Genomic DNA, 21,116 nt, shown 5'->3' on the forward strand with positions numbered 1-21,116 from the left:
TTATGACCACATTATTGGTCATTTCTTATGGCACAATAGTGCCATAAGAACAATAAGTTCCATTACCATAACCTGTTTGGCCATTCCCCAATTGATGGATATTCCTTCAATTTCCATTTTTTTTCTGCCACAAAAGAGCTGCTATAAATATTTTTGCACAAGTAGATCCTTTCCCCCATCTTTAACATCCCTAGGGAAAAGACCCAATAGTTGTATTGCTAGGTCAAAGAGTATGCACAGTTTTATTGCCTTTTGGGAATGCTTTCAGATTGTTTTCCAGAATGGTTGTATCAGTTCACAGTTCCACCAACAATGTGTTAGTGTTTCAATTTTCCCACATCTTCTCCAGCATTTATCAGTTTCCTTTTTTGGTCATATTAGCCAATATGATAAGTGGGAGGCAATATCTCAGAGTTATTTTAATTTGTATTTATCTAATCAATAATACTTTGGTACATTTTTATATGACTATGTAGGGTTTTAATTTCTTTATCTAGGAACTGAAATTGCCCATTTATATCCTTTGACCATTTGTGAATTGGAGAGTAACTTGTACTCTTATAAATTTGCCTCATTTATCTATATACTTGAGAAATTAGCCTTTATAAGAAATACTTGCTATAAAAATTTCCCCCCAGTTATTTGTTCTTCTTCCATTCTGGGCTGCATTGGTTTGCCTGTACAAACCCCTTTTAATTTAATGCAATCAAAATTATTCATTTTATTTCTCATAATGTTCTCTATGTCTTGTTTGGTCATAAATTCTTCAACCAAATTCTTCTGTCTTACTAAATTGGGTACATTATTTTAACCTGCCAAGATGATTTTGAAACTTTGTCTCTTCTAACATTATATCAGTCAATAAGTATTAATCAATTGTTTACTCTGTGCCAGGCACTGTTGTAAGCACTTGAGGTATAAAGAAGGGCAAAAACAGCATTCTTGCACCTAAGGAATTCACATTATGCCAATAGCTATGAACATATAAAACACATATATGTATATATGTATGTATGTATGTGTATATATATATACATATATATATATATATATTAAATGGAAAGCAGTTTCAAAAGGGAGACACTAGCAGTAAGGATGCCCCCTTGAGTTTTGGAAGAGGAGGTGGGCTGTGAGGAGAGAGACCATCTCGGGCATGGGGAGCACAGCCAGTGAAAAACCCTAGAGAATAAGGGGTTAGAGAATTGCAGGTAGGCCAGTGTAGCTGTATCACCCCCCCCCAAAAAAAAGTAATATAAAAGTACAAGACTAGAAAACTAGAAAAGGATCAGGTTGTGAAGGACTTTAAATGACAAACAGAGCATTTTACATTTGATCCTGGGGTTAATAGGGAGCCTCTGGAGTTTATTGAGTATTCAGTGACAATGGATAGCTGGTACTTTGGGAAAATTGTACAGGGAGCTGAGTAGAGGATGAATTGAATTGGGGAGATAGATGCTTGAAGTAGGGAAATCAATGAAAAGGCTTTTGCAGTAGTAAAGGTAAGAGGAAATGAAGGGTGGCACATCTGTGGAACTCAAGGAATAGAGAAGGGATTGTATAGAAAAAAATGTTGTAAAGGCAAAAATAACAAGAATTGACGTTGGATTGGATATGTGAGGTGAACAGGAGAGAAGAGTCAGAGATGACACTAAACTTTTGAGCATGGGTATCTGGGGGAATGGTGGTCCCTTCTATAGTAGATAGGAAAGTTGGAAAGAGAAGAATCATTTCCTCTATAGAGGGGAAGGGAGGGAATGATGAACTTTATTTTGGACATACTGAGTTTGAGATGCCAATCTCAAATATCCCATTTTCTGCATAATGATATTCAAGAGAATAGTCTCTGCTTGACCTCTAAAGTCTCTTTCTAATGTTTAACCTTTTTTTATCCTTTGGTGGTTTGCTATCTCCATCGTTGGGCAAAGTGATCAGTACTCTTTCATTGGAAGTACTGAAGGTGAGTCCAATATGGCAGCTGTACCTTGGGAACTTATGCTTTTGGCTTACTTCTTCCTGACTAGTTTTAGGAAAGTCATGCTTTCATAAAGACCCTCTACTTTAGTTCCTAGCCTAGAACCAGTGACACTACCAGGGTAGTAATGGTGATAGTTATGTTAGTATAGTAGTAGTAATGGTGGTAACAGTAATAACATAATCAGTAATAATAAAAATAATAATTGCAATTATGCCAAGGGTGCCAATGGCACAAGATTACCCATGTTCAGTATCTCTGACTGACAACTTGACATTTCCTTCACATTCACCCAATGTCCATTTTATTACTAAATCTGATTGTTTTTACCTTCACAACATCTTTTCTGTTCATCCCCTTCCCTTCACTCACAGAGCAGCAACAAGCTTACTGCAGGCTTTTGATTAGGGAGAGAATAGCAAACATATAGGTTAAGGAGAGGTCAATACTGGTAATGCTTTGAGACCCACAGTCTCTGACTCTGCTCAGTCTGTATGAATTTAAAATCCCCCTGCTGCTCTAATCACAGCTTATTTTTTCTGATTCTAATTCTGCACCCTTTTCCAGTTCTCTGGAAGGTCATTCAATTGTACAGTCACAGCATCCACAGCTGCCAGATCTTTAGCATTCCCTACTAAGTAGTCTTTTAAATCATTATTTAGGACCTTCTCAAAGAGTGCCATCAGCCCTCCTCCTCTTATTCTAGTTTTCAGCTGGTAAAGCATATTAACATAAATTAACAATAAGCACCACCTCAAGCTGAAATCCCAACAGATTGCTCAAGATGGTGGTCCCTAAATAGGGGCAAACCCAACAAGATAATTCTTTAGGAAGGGACCTACCTTCTCCATCAAAAGAACCTCCCATTCTTGGGAACCCTTCCTAATTTTTGTATCATAAAGGCTATTCAAATGTTATTTCTGGCAAAAATGTCAGGTCCTTTTATAACAGCTCATTCTTCTTGCCAAGAAAGGTCAGTATCTGTTTTCCTTGACTTTAAAGATATGTTTGATCTGCAATTACTTAGCACATCTCTGTCAATACAAAAAGTCAGCATCCATAGCTATTATCTGTTAGAAAGAAGGTATTCTGCATATAGCAGGTGGGTACCACAAATATCTTTTTTTTCTTCAGTATGATGCATGTTGGAAAAAATTAGGGTTTTCACCACAATAATTTCCTAGATCTTTTTTTGCTGCCAAAAAAGAATGAAAATTGCAGCACCATGAGTTCAACTAAAGCATTTTAACATCAAGCAGTAGAATACAAATCATCATTTGTCATGCTGAAGTGGTAACATTTAAAAAGGAGAACCATCTGCTTTCTGGAGGAAACATGTCAGAAATACTGGAAATACAAATGAGACAGTAAATTTGCAGTATGGAGCAGAGTAGGGAGTCCTCCCCTGTCACAGACCTAGCAGCAAATGGTGGGAGTCTAGAGATGCTAAAGAGATGCTAGAGACAGATACCTGGAAAAAGACCTTTGAACTTCCACTGAGTTGCTTTCTGACCAGTGTGGTGAGAGAGCTTTCATGTAACTGGTCTTATAAGGTTGGATTAGGGTAAAATGTTTCCTTCTCTTCCTCCTTGGGGCTTTGACCATAGCATGGGGAGACCAGCCCCACAAATAAAAACGTCCAGGCAGGAAGAATGAGGAGGGGGAAGCTGAGTTTCCAGAGTTTTCTAGGGGTGACTGCTTCAGCCAGTTGGAGAGTTTTAATGTCTCTATTTTCAGATCCATTCTATAAATATACTTTAGCCTGGAAAATGAGTTTATGTAATCCTTCTGGATCTCATGAAGTTGAGAAGGAGATTTGAATCTTAAAGGGAAGATGACACATTTTGATAAATTATGAATTGTTGAGGATTTCCATAATTTATACCCTAGGTTACATGAGGCAGAACCTGGATTTCATAAAACACTAAAAGCATGTTGGGAGCTAAAGGATCCAGACAAGGTATATTGATGTTGGTGCAAAAGAAACTCAAGGCAGTTTCAGATGAAATCCTTCCTGTTCCTGGACAAAGGGATGGAGCTCAAAGCTTTGAGCGCCACCTGGTGGCCAACAGAGATTGAACTCTGAGTAACTTCCCACCCTGCTCCCTAGGAAGCACCCTGGGCACTTTACCTACCTTCATTCTCTCTCTAGAGCCATCATATAGTAGTTGTTTCAGTGGAGAGTAGCAGGCATGTTCTATTTCAGTATGTATTCATGAATAATGCTTGTCTCTAAGATGTCCTGGTACTTCTGATTCAAGGAAGCAACCCTAGGAAATTTGAACTTATTTTTTTTTTGTTCCTGTTTTCTTTGCCAAAGATGGATTAAGAGGGACAGGAATTTAAAATCTTGCTAATTATATCCAAATCCAAGATAAGGATGGTATAAAAGTTAAAATTAAATCTAAGTAATAAAAATGTTATTTTTAAGGGATTTATTAAATGATCATTAGAAATCAAGGAATAAAAAGGATACGAAATAAAAAACCATGTATCCATGGCTGGTTAGCCATTTTCAGAATCCCCACCTTACCACCATCCACTGATTGATGCATCATGCCAAAGAGGGCGTAGGAGGAGTTACAGCCAGTTAAATACCAATAACTTGATCTCGCCAATGTAGAGACACAGGAGAGATTATAGGGAATTTGGGGAAATACTAAGAACTTCTGGACATTCTGGACATTCTGGAACATTCTGGGGAATGAAGTCAAAGGTTTAAAATCTCCAGTTTTACAATGGAAAGAGCAAAAAAGAACCTGGGTATCCTTGATGAGGTTAAATGACTCTGGATGAGCTGCATCTTAGGATATTGAAAGAACTGAAATGTAATTGTTGGATCACTATCAAAGATATTTGAAAAAGTTTAAGAATGGAAGAGATGCTGCAGGACTCAAGAAGTACAAATGCTGAACCAGTTTTTTAAAGGTAGAGAAAAAAATCAGAAAATTATACCACCATGCGACTTCTATCACGGTATTCTTGAAGACGATAGAAATATGGGACTAAACAATAATAATTCAGTCTGAGGGATTCAGCCCTTAATTAATTAAATAACTGGATTCAAAGAGTATTCATAAAAATTGGATTACTATTGGTAAGGAAGACTCAAGGGGAATTTCCCTAAGATATCTATTTTTGGCTCTGAGTTATTTTATATTTTTCTCGGAGACCTAGTAAAGCCATTTGCAGTTGACATTAAGCCAGAAGGTGTAGCCAGCATATTGGATGACAGAGCTAGAATTCAAAATCCTTTGACAGGAGAGGACATTGGAGGAGTCCAACTATATATATATATATATATATATATATATATATATATTTACATATCAAAACTTTAAATGAAATTCAACTTTTTTTTTTTCAATATTGACAGATTGTAAGCTTTTGAAAGTGGTGACAGGCACAAAAACCAATGCATACAGCTTGTTTGCTGAGTCTTCATCCTCATTGTGTTTCCTGAACAAGTGTACTCAGTTACATATGAGACATTCCTCATTCCTTTGGCCCAAATAGCTCTGTTGAGTTTGGTGTCAATGTGCACCGCTGAAGTTTCCACTTTTATGGCAAATTTGTGGGTTTCCTTTAGAGCCCAAGGAGCTTATTTTTTGAAGCCTACTCCATAGATCCACTTGTGAATATTGATGGTATACTCTTTGGTCACCATCTTGTTGATGGACGAAATTACCTTCTTTCTTACCTTCTTTTTTTCTTTACCTTTCTTTGCTAGAGTCACCTTGCCTGGGAGGTCAATAACAGCTTTACAAATACGAGGTGAGGAATGTATGGCTAGAAAGTAGTTCATCAGAAGGAAAAATACATTTTTTTTTTAGTGGCCCAGAAATATATATATATATATATATATGTATATATATATATATTTATCATATATATATCAATATAAGTCAACACTTTAATTTGGTAGACAAGGAAGGTAATTCAATATGAGACTGAATTAGGAGGAATATAGACCTGAGGAGGAGATAATATGAGTTAATGAATGAAAAATAATTATTAGGTATTTATATTGTACCTAACATGAATGGGCATCTGAATGCAAAACCAAGAAATTACTTTTCTTAGAGAAGCTTACATTCTAGGAGGGGGAAAACAAGACATAAAAGGGAGTGGTGGTCAGAAAAGGATATTTTGGTTTGGGAAGTCACAGGCATGGTAAGTTGAGCCATAAGAGAATCAACTACTAATGACTCTTCCAGAGACAATTTTAAATTAGATTATTGGCAGGGTAGAAGGAAGGGAAGGAGGAATGCAGGAACAAAGAGACAACAATAATGGATGGTAGGATAGATTGTAAAGCATGACTTGGAATCTGCTTTGGCCCTAACCAAATGAATAATCTAGATTGTAGAAAAGAAGCCTTAGAGGAGAAAGTCACTAACTGTCCTAAAGTATTTTCAGTCGTTGAATGAAAAAGGACTAGATCTGTTCTGCTTGACTATAAAGGGAAAACTAGGAGCTATTGGGCGAAATTTGTACAAAGGCAATAGTAGATTTGTTATAAGGGAAAAAATTTTCCTAATTCAAAGAGTCATACCAATATGTAATAAGTTGCTATGAGGAGGTATTATTGATTTCTCCCCTACTAGAATTCTTCAAGTAAAGATTGAATGAGGAACTGTTAGATGTATTATAGAGGGAAATTTTGGGGGGGCACAATGCTGACAAAATGGTTTCTGAGGTCCCTTTAAACTTTGAGATCCTATGATTCTTTGATTTTGCAAATAATCCAATTGAATCGCCCTGGGGGAAATGGGGAACTTGCTACAATTTGGGTAAGAATGGATATGTGTTCCCTCAAACACTGTATCCTAATAGAAAATTCCAACAAGTACTGGACATACCTTACCTGAATATACAATTAGTGTCTGCTATACATATAGAGTGCCTTGGGCAGCGTCTCTCCCCAAGGAGAGGCTAAAGAGGCTATTTCTGGGAGAGTCATAATGACATAGAATCTAAGTGCCTGAGACATATTTGAGCATCCATAGACACTCTACTACTGGTTCTAGTCTGCTAATAACCATATGGTTAGGAGGAAAATTTTTCAATTGACTAGATCATCCCATCCACCCTGTTTTTATAGGGAGTTCTAAGAATGGTTTTTACCTTAAAACACACACACACACACACACACACACACACACACACACACACACACACACACTCAAAAAAACTTTGCTTAAAAAATGTAAATACTTTTTGTAGTCTACAAATTTGACCTGGACATACTTTGCTGCTCTCTGCTCTAGGGACCTTGAATGAAGAGAATCTTTAAAAAGGCCTGTGTCGGCTTTGGACTAGTCTCTTCACTTCACTCTCTTCAACTGTACTCTTGGGGTGAGGTGGGGAGGTGTCTTGTTGAGTCTTATGCTCATGTTGAGTGAAAGATAATGCTATAAAGGGAGAAGTTTGGGAGCCTTCTCCCCATTGAGGCCACGAGGATGTCAGTCCTTGATTTCTACATTTGTTTTTGTCTATTTTAGGTGAAGGAAATAAGTTAGAAGTTAGGAGAGATTTACAGGAATCTAGGAGTCATAATCTTTTCTGAGTTTTACCAATAGCATTAATGCCTCCCCCCCGCCCCCAAGCAAGGAGTAACTTTTAGGAATGGCCAAAGGACCCAGATTAATGTAGCTAAATTAAGGAATCATGTAGGATTCATGCTGTATCTGAATATGAAATTAGTAAGATCAGTGTCATGTAGGAATTAGGATAAGAGTAGGCCCATTCTCCCTCAGAGTCCAAGGTAGCATAAGGAATAGTATGTTTGCTCCCTAAACCCCCAATTAGGGGAAATGTTTATTTTTGTTCGTACAATATCATTTAAGAAAATGTTTGTAATGACTAATTAATGTTAAAATGGTACTAGCTCTTAGTCACTGGCACCTAACAGTGTGTGTGAAGGGAGAGGACACAACTAGTGGAGATCAAGTGATGGCAGTAGAGAGAAGGCACCTCTCCCCTCAACTCCCCACCCTGAAAACCCAGCCTTAGAATTCTCTGTAACACTGAGTGGTAGGTGTGGACTGGATGGCTCTGGTAAATATGGCCCCCCCAAAATTACATGGGAGTGTAGAGAGAGACTTGCTTTTTCAACACAGGATGAGGTTCTTTCAATTCTTCAAGATACCTACTGGTAGAGATTTAAGATGGAATTTTAAATAAAGCTCAACAATAATTGGAACTTTTTTTTTGAGTTTTAGCAATAAATCTCAGAGACTTGCATCATATGAACTCTGTGAGAGAGTCAGTCCCCTGAGAAAATGGATAAGAACAAAATGTCTATGTAGTACAAAATTATAGAGAACATCAAATAGAGAATTAACAAGTGGAAAAGAAGATGAAAAAGGAAAAAAAAAGATGTAATTTGTTGAAGGAAAATGAAAGCACCAAACCTCAAAGGGAAATGACCTGAGTTTAGAGCAGAAGAAAGCTAATAAAGGAAAACTAAAAAGCAGGAATCAATGGGAAATGTGAACAGTGATGATAGTGAGATGACCAGTGCCTGCTGGAAACATAAGAAAGCTGAAGTTTAGTATTAGAAGAGAATAATAGGTAGGACCACCTCCAATGATCAATAAGCAACTGAGTGTGTCAGCCTGTGAGAATTACTTAAGACAGGCAATGGGGAAGAGACAGAGGAGCCATTTAGGGAAGTACCACTTGGAGAATCAAATCCTAGTGCCCTTGCCTGTCAGTCACAAATTTTATAGGAGTCTTTAGAAGGTCACTCACTGAGGAACATTCTATTATTACTTTCAAAGTACTCAGTTTCTATTAACTTGAATATAATGCTTTGTGAGCTTGTGTATTTTTAAGGGGGAGCTGACATTGCCTGTGAGGAGTGTTGGATAAAAAAGCTCACAACTTTTTTTTTTAAACCCTTTCCTTCCATCTTGGAATCAATACTGTGTATTGGTTCCAAGGCAGAAGAGTGGTAAGGGCTAGGCAATGGGGGTCAAGTGACTTGCCCAGGGTCACACAGCTGGGAAGTGTCTGAGGAAGCTTACAACTTTTTATAGAAGTGACAGATCTTAAAAAAAAGTCAGTATATGATAAACTCAAAGATCTCAGCTTTTGGGACAAAAATCCACTATTAGATAAAAACTGCTGGGAAAATTGGAAGGCAGTGTGAGAGAGATTAGGTTTGGATCAACACCTCATACCCTACACCAAGATAAATTCAAAATGGGTGAATGACTTGAACATAAAGAAGGAAACTATAAGTAAATTAGGCAAACACAGAATAGTATACATGTCAGATCTTTGGGAAGGGAAATATTTTAAAACCAAGCAAGACTTAGAAAGAGTCACAAAATGTAAAATAAATAATTTTGACTACATCAAATTAAAAAGCTTTTGTACAAACAAAACCAATGTAACTAAAATCAGAAGGGAAGCAACAAATTGGGAAACAATCTTCATAAAAATCTCTGACAAAGGTCTAATTACTCAAATTTACAAAGAGCTAAATCAATTGTACAAAAAATCAAGCCATTCTCCAATTGATAAATGGGCAAGGGACACGAATAGGCAGTTCGCAGCCAAAGAAATCAAAACTATTAATAAGCACATGAAAAAGTGCTCTACATCTCTTATAATCAGAGAGATGCAGATCAAAACAACTCTGAGGTATCACCTCACACCTAGCAGATTGGCTAACATGACAGCAAAGAAAAGTAATGAATGCTGGAGGGGATGTGGCAAAGTAGGGACATTAATTCATTGCTGGTGGAGTTGTGAACTGATCCAACCATTCTGGAGGGCAATTTGGAACTATGCCCAAAGGGCACTAAAAGACTATCTGCCCTTTGATCCAGCCATAGCACTGCTGGGTTTGTACCCCAAAGAGATAATAAGGAAAAAGACTTGTACAAGAATATTCATAGCTGCATTCTTTGTGGTGGCCAAATATTGGAAAATGAGGGGATGCCCATCAATTGGAGAATGGCTGAACAAATTGTGGCATATGTTGGTGATGGAATACTATTGTGCTAAAAGAAATAATGAAGTGGAGGAATTCCATGGAGTCTGGAACAATCTCCAGGAAGTGATGCAGAGGGAAAGGAGCAGAACCAGGAAAACATTGTGCCCAGAGACTGAATCACTGTGGTACAATCGAATGTAATGGACTTCTCCATTAGTGTCAATGCAATGTCCCTGAGCAATCTACAGAGATCTAGGAGAAAAAACGCTATCCACAAGCAGAGGACAAACTGTGGGAGTAAAAACACCAAGGAAAGGCAACTGCTTGACTACAGGGGTTGAGGGGGCATATCTGAAGAGACACTCTAAATGAACACTCTAATGCAAATGCCAACAACATGGAAATGGGTTCGAATCAAGAACACATGTGAAACCAAGTGGAATTGTGTGTTGGCTATGGGGGGGGGAGGAAAAGAAAATGATCTTTGTCTCCAATTAATAATGTTTTGAAATGACCAAATAAAATAGTTTTAAGAAAAAAGAAAAAAAAAAGAAAAAAAGTCTCCAGAGTGCACCTGTGGCTTGCTTCTTTTCTGTGCTATTATCTTCTACTAAAAACAAGTAAATAAAGGCTTTAAAAAGTAATTTTTTCTTCCATAATTATCTTTTTTTTCCTAGTTTCAGCCTAATCTAATTGGCACTTATTAAGCACCTTTAAGTAGAAAGCTTTGAGCTGGGCATTAAAGATAGAAAAACAAAATGAAAAGTAATCCCAGCCATTATGGATTTTATATTCCATTTCAGGAATAATGCCAAGTTGTTCCTAGAGTTATAGTTACATTTATTGTTCATTAACAGTGTACAAAAGTATCAGCTAGATAGATCCTAGTTTCAGAAAAAAAATATCGAACAACATTTCATGTAAACAAAACTTTTATTTTATTGTGAGCAAAATAAAAATTTTAACCAAAAGCTGTTTTGAATTTTATGTTTTTATATTTACTTTCAAAGTGTTTCTTCTTCCTCCTGCTTCTGCTGCTCCTCCTCCTCCTCCCTTTAGTGAGGAACAATGAAGTACAAACCTTTGATTTCATTACATAGGGAACTCTAGGTGAGTAAACTTCCTTTCAGTCATAGCCTCCCAATCTCCCTTTCCAGTATTGGCTGCTGCATATCTTCATTCATTCTCTTCAGATAACCCTCCAAAGCAGGTGTGTTGAATAGTCATTGCTTCTGGTTCCAGGTTTTCCTTCCTTCCTTCACTGTAATCTCTCTTTCTTTGAGGTTCATGCTCTTCATATCTAGCATCCAATCAAAATCCTGATAGTAGTTCTCTTCAGACTTCCCTTACCTCCTTCCAAATGCCTTCCCTACCATCCTTCTAAGTCTGAGACCTCTTTAACAGTATTTCTTTCCTCACCAATTCCAGCATTCCTACTAAGGAAATTTCAGGATGTATATTGATTCTCTCTCAAATACTCTAACCACTTGTGTCCTCAATTTACTTTCCTCCTATGAACTATTCCTCTATCATACCTCATCACACACAAAGACGGTCATATTCTCAATCTTGCCATCACCCACAAATGTACCTCTTCTGAGTTCAAGGATTGGAAAATCTCCTCATCCAACCATAGTCTACTGACTTTTCCCCTCTTGCTCTCCTTGCCTTACCTAACCTTAGATAACTATCCACACCTCATAGGGGACCTCCAATCCTTTGATCCCTCACTTCTCTCCCAGACCATCTCACCTGCACTAGCCATTCTTTTCTGTTCTCCCCATCTTGAATCCTTGGTTAACTATTTCAGTTCCATATTGCCTCTTCTTTTGAATCTCTAACAGCTTTGTCATATCATCAATAATATTCAGCCAAGTCTCAGCCTTAGATCACTTCACACCTACATTTGTGCTGCTAAAAAAATTAAAAATAAAACATGTAACCATTCTGCCTCAGTCCATTACAGATTTATGTTACATAACCTCAACTGGGCCCCCACTGCTGCTAAGCAATCATACTATACCTCCCTAATTAATCAATATACTATCCCATTCTCCACAGCAGCTCTTCCAGACCTTTTATGCCCCCTCAAACTTTCCATTTTGTTGGCTGAGAACCTTGCCTCCCTCCTATTTTACAGAAATAATTGAGGCCATTTGCTGTGAGCCACCTCTGCTTCCCTCTTCCTCATTTCCTGTCACTCAACTACCATCTGCCACTTTCTCCTCCTTCACCCCTGTTTCACATGAAGAAAAGGCCTCATTCCTTTCCAGAGCAAATCCTTCTTGTTCTAGCAATCACATCCCATCCTAATTTCCTCCAACAGATTGCCCCATGTGTCATCCCCACTCTTTCCCTTTCCTTTTTTTGCTTTCCTTTATTCTTTTTAAATTGAATATAGAAAGAATTCTTTATAATTGTTTTCTGACATTTTGCAATTCAGATTCTCTACCTTCTCCCACCCCAAGTGGTCTGTTATAGTTGATAACAATATTTCATGAAGTACATATTTCCATATTTTCCATGCTGTGACAGAAGACACATATCACATATTTAAAAAAAAAACTCATGAAGGAAAATCTTTTACTTATTTTAATCCCTCCCTCTCTATTGCCTCCTTTTTTACTTCTTACTAACATACCCATGTCTTCCCTATTCTGAAAAAAACATTTCTTACTTGATGATTCAATCCCTGCTATAGTCCTGTTTCTCTTCTGGCCCTTTCGTAGCTAAACCCAATAGATAACTCACTTTTTCTCCTTTCACAATCTTCTTTACCTCTTACAATGTGGCTTCCAACCTTATCTTTCCACTGAAACTACTTTGTTCAATTTTACCAATCATCTCCTTAACATCTCTCAAGATTTTAACACTGCTGAGTACTCTCTCCTGGATATGCTCTTCTCTCTTTTTTTTGGGGGGGGGGATGCCATTCTCTTTTGGTTTTCCTACTACCTATTTGGCCACTCCTCTTTGTCTACTTTGCTGCACCCCCTCAAGATGCACCCTCTAATCAAAGGTATTCCTTAAGTTTCTGTCCCCAGTCCTCTCCTCTTCTCTGTCCATCATACTTCCCTTGGAGATCTCATTTATGACCATCTTCATGCTGATGATTGTGAAATCTATCGTTCCTGCCCCAGTCTCTCTGCTGACTTGCAGTCTTGCCTCTCCAACTGCCCTTTCGACATCTTAAATTGGATGTTCACCAGACAGCTCAAACTCAATATGTTCAAAACAGAACTCATTACCTTTCCCCAAACCTTCACTTCCCCCACCTTACTAATTTCCCAAATATTGTAAAGAGCAACACTTCTTTCTAAACCCTTAAATTCACTACCTAGAAGTCATTTTGGACTCTTCACTATCTCTAACTTCCTGTATCCAATCTATTGCCAAGACCTGTCAATTTAACTTTGCAACGTCTCTGGAATTTGCCCCCTTTTCTCCTCTGACACTGCTACCATTTAATGCAGAACCTTGCCACCTCTCACCTTGATGACTGCAGTAACTTGCTAGTGGGTTTGATCACCTCTGTACTACTCCACGCCTCCGCCACCTCCAAATAAACTCCATTGTCTTCCTGTTGCCTCCAGGAGAAAATTTATGTTATGTTTGGCATTCAGTGCCCTTCATAACTTAATTACCTCTTACCTTTCTAGTCTTCCTATAACTTACTCCCTGACACATATTCTTCAATCCAATGATTCCTTGATGTTCCACAAATAAGACAGGCTCTGGGCATTTTTTCTGGCTGTCCTCCGTACATGAAATGTTCTTCCTCCTCTTCTCTGACAAGTGACTACCCTGTCATCCTTTAAATCCCAACTAAAACACCATTTTCTAAGGGAAGCCTTCATTAACCCCTCTTAATGCCAGAGCTCTCTTTCCTATTTTCAGTCCTGACTCTGTCCATTGGGCCATCTTGCTGCCCCTCCATCACACAAGGCTGCCATCTCTTTTTGATAGTAGTGCAATTCTAGGAATAATTAGGGTAATTGTGCTTTTTCTTCTTTTGTATACTATTACTGCCACCAGTATGGTGTAGACTAGTGGAAATTCCTTTTTGACTTACTAACCAAAATGACTTTTATTATGTCTCATGATCCTATTTATAATTTTAGGTATAAAAATACTTCAAGCAATAAGAAAGGCTGGCTTTCAAGATTGTACTTTAATTTGTGAGTGTCCCAACCCCCACCATTTAGTCTCTCATCATCTCCTAGCCTTGGCTAGAGATCACCTGGTGCCAATTTCTACTCCTCAGTACTCTTAGGATCTCATGCTCTACAGTTCCAGAAAAGAAAAATCTTCTTAGTCACAGAGAAAGAAGATTTTAAGATATGATTTTATTAACTACAACTCCTATTCTAGGCCCACTCCTCTAACCTGCTCTTCCAAGTGGGATTCTAAAAGGGACAAGTGCTCTTTTAGGTTCTGGGGTTAACCCTATGGAAGTCTACTGTCATAATACTGTAGGCCTGTGTGCTTCCCATTAACCAAATTTTATTTTTAACCTATACTATCACCTCCAATCCCTTGACCCCTCATTTCTCTTAGGTCATTACCCCCTCAATTAATTGATTTTTTTCATTTCCCCATCTTGATCTTTTAGTGAACCAGTTCAAATTTACACTCTTGAGCCTCTGGCTCCCCTATCATATCAGTGATTGCATCGTTGAATCCCTCCACCATCTGCTGCTTTCCTTCCTGCTCACTTGCTGCTAAATGAAGGTGGAAAAAATTATGCAATGGATTTGATTGGGATCACTACAAATTTATGCTTACACAACCTTGTTTGGGCTCTTACTGTTGCTAGGCAATCAACTCACTCTCCTACTGACTACCTTGGTTCTTCCAAACTTTTGTATCCTTCTTCAAACTTCCCTCTTGGCTTCCTCTGCCTCAGCCCTCTCTGCCAATAACTTTGCTTCATATTCAACAGAAAAAATGAGATTATTCACCAAAACTTCTCTTTTTGCCCTTCCTCTTCATCTTATGTTACCCAGACATCTTCTGCGTCTATTTCCTCTTTCACCCCTGTCTTGGTCCTACTCCTTGCTAAAGTAAACCCTTCTACCTGCAAGTGATTCCATTCTATCTTTTCTCTTCCAGTTGATTGCCTACTCTGTCATCCCTACCCTATTGCTTGTCTCCAATATCTTCCTGTCTTCTAATTCCTTCCTTACTGCCTACAAACATGTAGATTTGCCCCATCCTCAAAAACCCCTCACTTGATCCTCCCATCCCCTGAACTATTATTCTATATGTCTTCTGCCCTTTGTGGCAAACCTCTATGAGAAGGCTGACTATAGTACCTGCTTCCACTTCTCTCCTCACTTCCTTCTTCCCTTTAATCCAGCCTCTGACCTAATTGTTCTCTTTCTCAAATTACCAGTAAATTCTTTTAATTGCAGAATCCAATGGCCTTTTCTTCCAGGCTCTATTCTTCTCTTTGTAGCCTTTGACACTCTCATTAACACTCTTCTCTCTAAATTTTTTATACACTATTCTCTCAGGGGTTTCCTCCTATCTATCTGACTACCAATCTCTTATCCTTTCTCCTAAATCATCCCCTCTTATAAACATTCCTATCACTTTTGAGGGCGCCATTATCCTCAGAGCTCCCCAGGCACAATTTAGGTGTCATAATCGATGCTGCATGTTCTTTTATTCCCCATGTCTAATCTGAAAGCCTGCCAATTTCACTTTCTATTACATCTCTCAGATGCTCCCTCTCTTTTCTCTCTGATACTACCATCACCCTGATGCAGGTCCTTATTACATCATGCTTGGATTGTTGTAATAGCTTACTGGTGAGTCTGCTTGCCCCAAGTTTCTCCTGCTCCCTCTATCCAGCCAAATATAAGCCAGATATAATATCCTATTTGGTGTTCAAAGTCCTTCATAACCTAGCCTTTTCTCTCTTACATTTCCAGTCTTCTTACACATTACATTCTCCTTCCTCCCACCTGCCTCATACTCTATGATTCATTCACAATGGCCTACCTGTTGTTCTCTGAACAAGAAATTCCATCTCTCAACTTCTAGCTGACAGCCATGCCTAGAATGCTATCCCACCTCATCTCTTCATCCTGTCTTTGCTGGATTCTTTCAAGTTCCAGTTATAATTTTATCTTTTATAGGAAGCCTTTCCCAATTCCTCTTATTTCTGGTGCCTTCCCTCTCTTGATTATTTACTGTTTATCCTATGTATATATAGTGTTTTTCTATAAAATCATCTAGTCTAGACCTTTCAATTTAATAACATCTTACATTTATAGATATCTGCTTATGGTTTATAAAATGCTTTTCATGAATAGATACATGAAGAAATGGTGGTACCAAGATATGAAAAACTTGCCCCATGTCATTCAGCCAATTCCTGTTAGAATCATAACAGAACCCAGGTCTCCTGGATCTCCATCTAAGATCCTCCTTAGCATATCCCATTTGAAGATGATTTTTATCTGTGTTCATACTCAAAGCAGGGAAACTTAGTGAACCTTCAGGAAACTCTTAATCCTGACATGGATGAAACTTATTATTCTAGCTTAAAAGTATGAGTGAAATTATTTCCCTTGCTCACCTCTCTGCTTGGCTAAGTTGGTTTTTATGCAATCATGCTATTATTTAGACTTTTTTGTACTCCTAGAAATGAGTCAATATGGAGAAACTATAGAGAGAGACCAAGAAAAGTCTATAAAGAATCAAATGTAAAAGGTTCATCTAGTTCAGATCTACAGACTGAATCTCACTCATTTTGTATTTCTGTATTGTTCCTCCTAGCTTTTAAATGGAGAGATTGATAATTATTAGCATATTAGACTATAAAATGCATAGAATGGTAGAAGAAATAGGCTTCCTAAGCAATTCTATAATAATCACACCAGGAAGGATCTTGTCTGATGAAGGAAACAATTTCAGGCTTCTAAGGGATAGCATAAATTGCAAAGATGAAGCATTTAAAACTCATAGGAAAAAATGCTCTATTGGTGACATGATTTGGTTCTAATCTTTGGACCTGTAAGGATATAATCTGCTAGGGAAATAAAAAAGCTAATCCCCAGGAGATGACATACATTCTGTAGTAACAAAATCTGATAATTGTCATGCATTTACACACATTGATGTATCAGAGAAATTGAATGGTGAGTCCCTCTGGGGAAGAGTTTTGTATATAATCAGTTGCTTTGATTTTTCCCAAAGTACTAAAGAAGCTTATGAAATAGATCCCTAAAGTCATCATCATACCAGAGATTTTAATGGTTATTTTAAGACTAAAAGTATTGTAATAAATGCAGAGAAATTTTATCGCCTTAAAGCAAACAGTGGGGTGGAAAAATACTGTGCTCAGAAAGAGCCACCCACAGTAGTGGACTAGCGTGAAGCCCTGAACTTCAATCCTGGGTCCTGCAACTTATTAACTATATGACCTTGAAAAATCATTTCACATATTCAAGTCTCAATTTCCTCATCTAAGGAATGTAGATGATAGTCTGCTCTATGAAACATAAAGGGTTTTACAGATCCGCCCAGTCAATATTTATTAAATAGCTGCTTTATGTAAAATGCTATGATGCTGGATGCCTTACAAAGATAAAGGCAAAAACCAATCCTATTCCTCATCCCAAGAGTTTTGAGTCTGCTAAGGATGGTCAGCAGCACTTGGATATGTTTGACCACAAAACAGGGCTAAGAGTAGGGCTTGTCTGGCAAACATCTGTTAAGTGTTGGTTGGTATGGTTAAGCATTCTAGTGGGCAGAGTTGATTCTACAGACCCCAGAGAGAGGAAACAAGATAGTGATTTATACTGAGAATATGGGCTAATGGGTGGGACCTGCTGCCCAACTTTAAGACATGTCTCCATCATGATATACTGATAAGATCCTTATAGTCAGTAGTGGTGAAGGAGGAAGTTGAGAATATCATAGATCGTTGGGCTCTATCTAGGATAGGGAGTGAATGGTTGATTCTGAGAAAGGTGATAAAGAAAATGTTAATGATGCAGATTAAAAGTAAAAGTGAGTCATGTCTATATTTCTCATTGGTCTGGAGCCAGTTGTTAAACAGTTACCAGCACACTGATGCCTAAAGGGTCTCCATCATTTTGGTTGCCCTTGGCATGGCTTTCCAGTTCAGTTCATCAACGCTTTGATGTGGACCAAACAGCATAGTGAACTTGATAGTATCTAATCATGGCAGCGTATGGAGAGGCAACCATTTCCTTATTTTTAGACACACAGACTCTTCCAATGTAGACTGATCACATTCTCTTTCCTAGATGTTTTATCAGTTTTAACTCACATTGAACTTGAAGCCACTGAAGACCCAACATTTCTGTGAAGTAAATTGTATAAATACTATTATCCCTATGTACATATGAGGAAACAAGTGCTCAGAAGTAGAGTTCCTTGATTATCATAGAGTTTATGTCAGCACCAGTATTGAGCCATTATTTTCTTGACTTTAAGCAAAGTCTTTAAATGAGTAAATGGTCTAGTGTGTGCTGGGTACCATGTGCCTAGTACTCTCTACTTCTACTAAGACTGAAGAGCATAGAATGCTAGAGTTTGAAAGGACTTTATAGATCATCTAGTATACCTTCTTATTTTATAGTTGAGAAAACTGGAGCCCAGAGAGACTTCCAAAGTCACATAACCTATATATGTCCACTGGCGCATTGAATTGAGGAGGAATGCCAAGGACCTGCTGCTGATGGTCAGTGAAGACCAAAATGAAGAGGAATGCTGAGGGAGACATGTTCCTGGTGCCCAGCAAGATTGACCTCCCCTCTGCTTCTCCTCCCTTCTATGTGTTGGAGCTGTATTAATGACTCTCATTCCTATCCTGAATAAATAGCTGAGCACACTGAAGGAAACTACAACAAGAGGCCATTTTAGGAAAAGCAGAGGGCTGAAAAATGTTGGCTCCTGGCCTTGAGCTTGTGAAAAACAGGTGAATGATTGTGGTTAACTATTAAGTTTCCACCTTAACCAAACAACCTTCATTTTGGTGCTAAGGATATGACAAGGTTATTAGAACTGCAAAGAGAAATTCAAAGATGAGGTTTTTTCTCTTTATCATATATCACCCTGAGCAGAGAAATATTATAAGACCTTTCATGGAAGGTAACTAGCCTACAGAAAGACTAAGGTAGAGGGAAAGGGGCAAACATTAAAATTGAATTTTTAAAATTATTTAATTAATTAATTAATTAATTTAGAATATTTTTCCATGGTTACATGATTCATGTTCTTTCCCTTCCCTCTTCCCACCCCCTTCCATAGCCAATGAGCAATTCCACTGGATTTTACACATGTCACTGATCAAGATCTATTTCCATATTATTAATATTTGCAAGAGTGTTTAGAGTCTACTTCCCCAATCATATCCCCATCAACCCATGTGATTGATCATATTTTTTTTTTTATGTTTCTGCTCCCACAGTTCTTTTCCTGGATGTGAATAGTGTTCTTTCTCATAAGTCCCTCAGAATTGTCCTGGATCATTGCATTGCTGCTAGTAGAGAAGTCCATCAGTGTATCTGTCTCCATGTACAATGTTCTCCTGGTTCTGCTCCTCTCATTCTGCATCAATTCCTGGAGGTTGTTCCAGTTCACATGGAATTCCTCCAGTTCATTATTCCTTTGAGAACAATAGTATTCCATTATCAACAGATGCCACAATTTGTTTAGTCACTCCCCAATTGAAGGGCATCCCCTCATTTTCCAATTATTTTTTTGCAACCACAAAGAGTGTGGCTAAACATATTTCTGTAAGTGTTGAGTTCTGAGTGATTTTTTCTCCTATTCTTTGGCTTGGCAGGTCAGGGAAAAAGAAATAGAATAAGCATTTATTAAGTGCTTATAATGTGTCAGGCAAATATTATTTCATTTGAGCCTCACAACCCTATAAAACAAATGCTATTATTGTCTTGATTTTAGAGTTGCGAAAATTGAAGCCAATAGAGATTAAATGATTTTTCACAAGTTCACAAAGCTATGTATTTGAGGACACATTTGAACTAAGATCTTCTTGATTCTAGTGTCCTATGTACTTCTCAACCAGCTGCCTCTAGGGAAAAAGTGAATAGCAAGGATACGAGTGTAGGTAAAGACATAATCTATTATACTCAAAACTTATTATTGATATTGAAATTGATGGGTTTGTTGCAAATTAGAATTGGGGGGGGATTGGTCTTTGATACACTGGATTTCATATTTTTCCCTATAGTATATATCTTAGCTGCATTCACCATGGATCATCAAACTGGAATTTGAGAGCATTATTTGGGTGATTGCTTCCAAAAAGAACTCTCTTTTGCTGGATGGTTTTGCATATAAAATATGGTTAAGCTTGGCTCTGTGACCAAGACCCTCTTACATTTTTAATGAGTATCTAAACAGTAGAGTCAAAATTCCAGGAATTTCTATGAAATTTCTATCCGTGAATTTTTGGCCTTAAGAGCTTGGCAACAGGGGAGCCTTCCCCATCTGCTTAACAATTTAGTCTTGGAATCCTGTAGAGTGTGTTAAGGAAGGAAATTGAATAGATTTAGAATTAAAATAAAAATTAATGAGGCATGGATCTAGCAGAATAACATGTTGTTTTGGGGCTGGGAGGAGACCTCAGGTCATGTCTTGTCTCTGGTAACTGTCAGCAGTGTAATTCCAAGTATGTCACTTGGTCCTCAGTTTCCTTATCTGTAGTTTGTAGTGCCTACCTTGCATACTGTGAGGAATGGGTGGGATTATATAGGCAAAATGCCTTGAAAAATCCACATCATCATGCCTGGCTTGCTTTCTACTTCTCTTACTTAAAGGGCTATTTCTGTGCTTGTTATTGTGTCAACTATAAGCCTATCTCAATCTCCTGCTGATTGAGATCATGTAACAGTAATCCTAAAATGAAGAGGAATAATCACCACATATGAAGTCATTACCTATTATCAAATAATTGGGTGATGATTTTTAAGTTTAATTTCAAAGATTCTGGCATCATGATATAACTTTTGAAAAAGCATGTGGAATATTATTGGACCAGACACCTTGGGGAGTTAGAAAGCATTATCACATTTCTGATTCTAACTCTGAATGCAGACTGAATGGCATATCTTTCTTTCCCCAGTGCTTAGCACTGTGTGGCACAGAGTAACTATTTTTTTTAAATTTTAAACATTATTTTATTTGGTCATT

The 21,116-nt window shown here is 37.8% G+C and overlaps 1 pseudogene; it reads right to left on the reverse strand.

Moving 5' to 3' along the window:
* Positions 1 to 2,517: 2,517 nt before the first annotated feature.
* Positions 2,518 to 5,777, reverse strand: LOC130458076 (60S ribosomal protein L31-like; annotated as a pseudogene).
* Positions 5,778 to 21,116: the final 15,339 nt, after the last annotated feature.

Source organism: Monodelphis domestica, chromosome 3, assembly GCF_027887165.1.
Source record: "Monodelphis domestica isolate mMonDom1 chromosome 3, mMonDom1.pri, whole genome shotgun sequence".
Lineage (NCBI taxonomy): Eukaryota > Metazoa > Chordata > Mammalia > Didelphimorphia > Didelphidae > Monodelphis > Monodelphis domestica.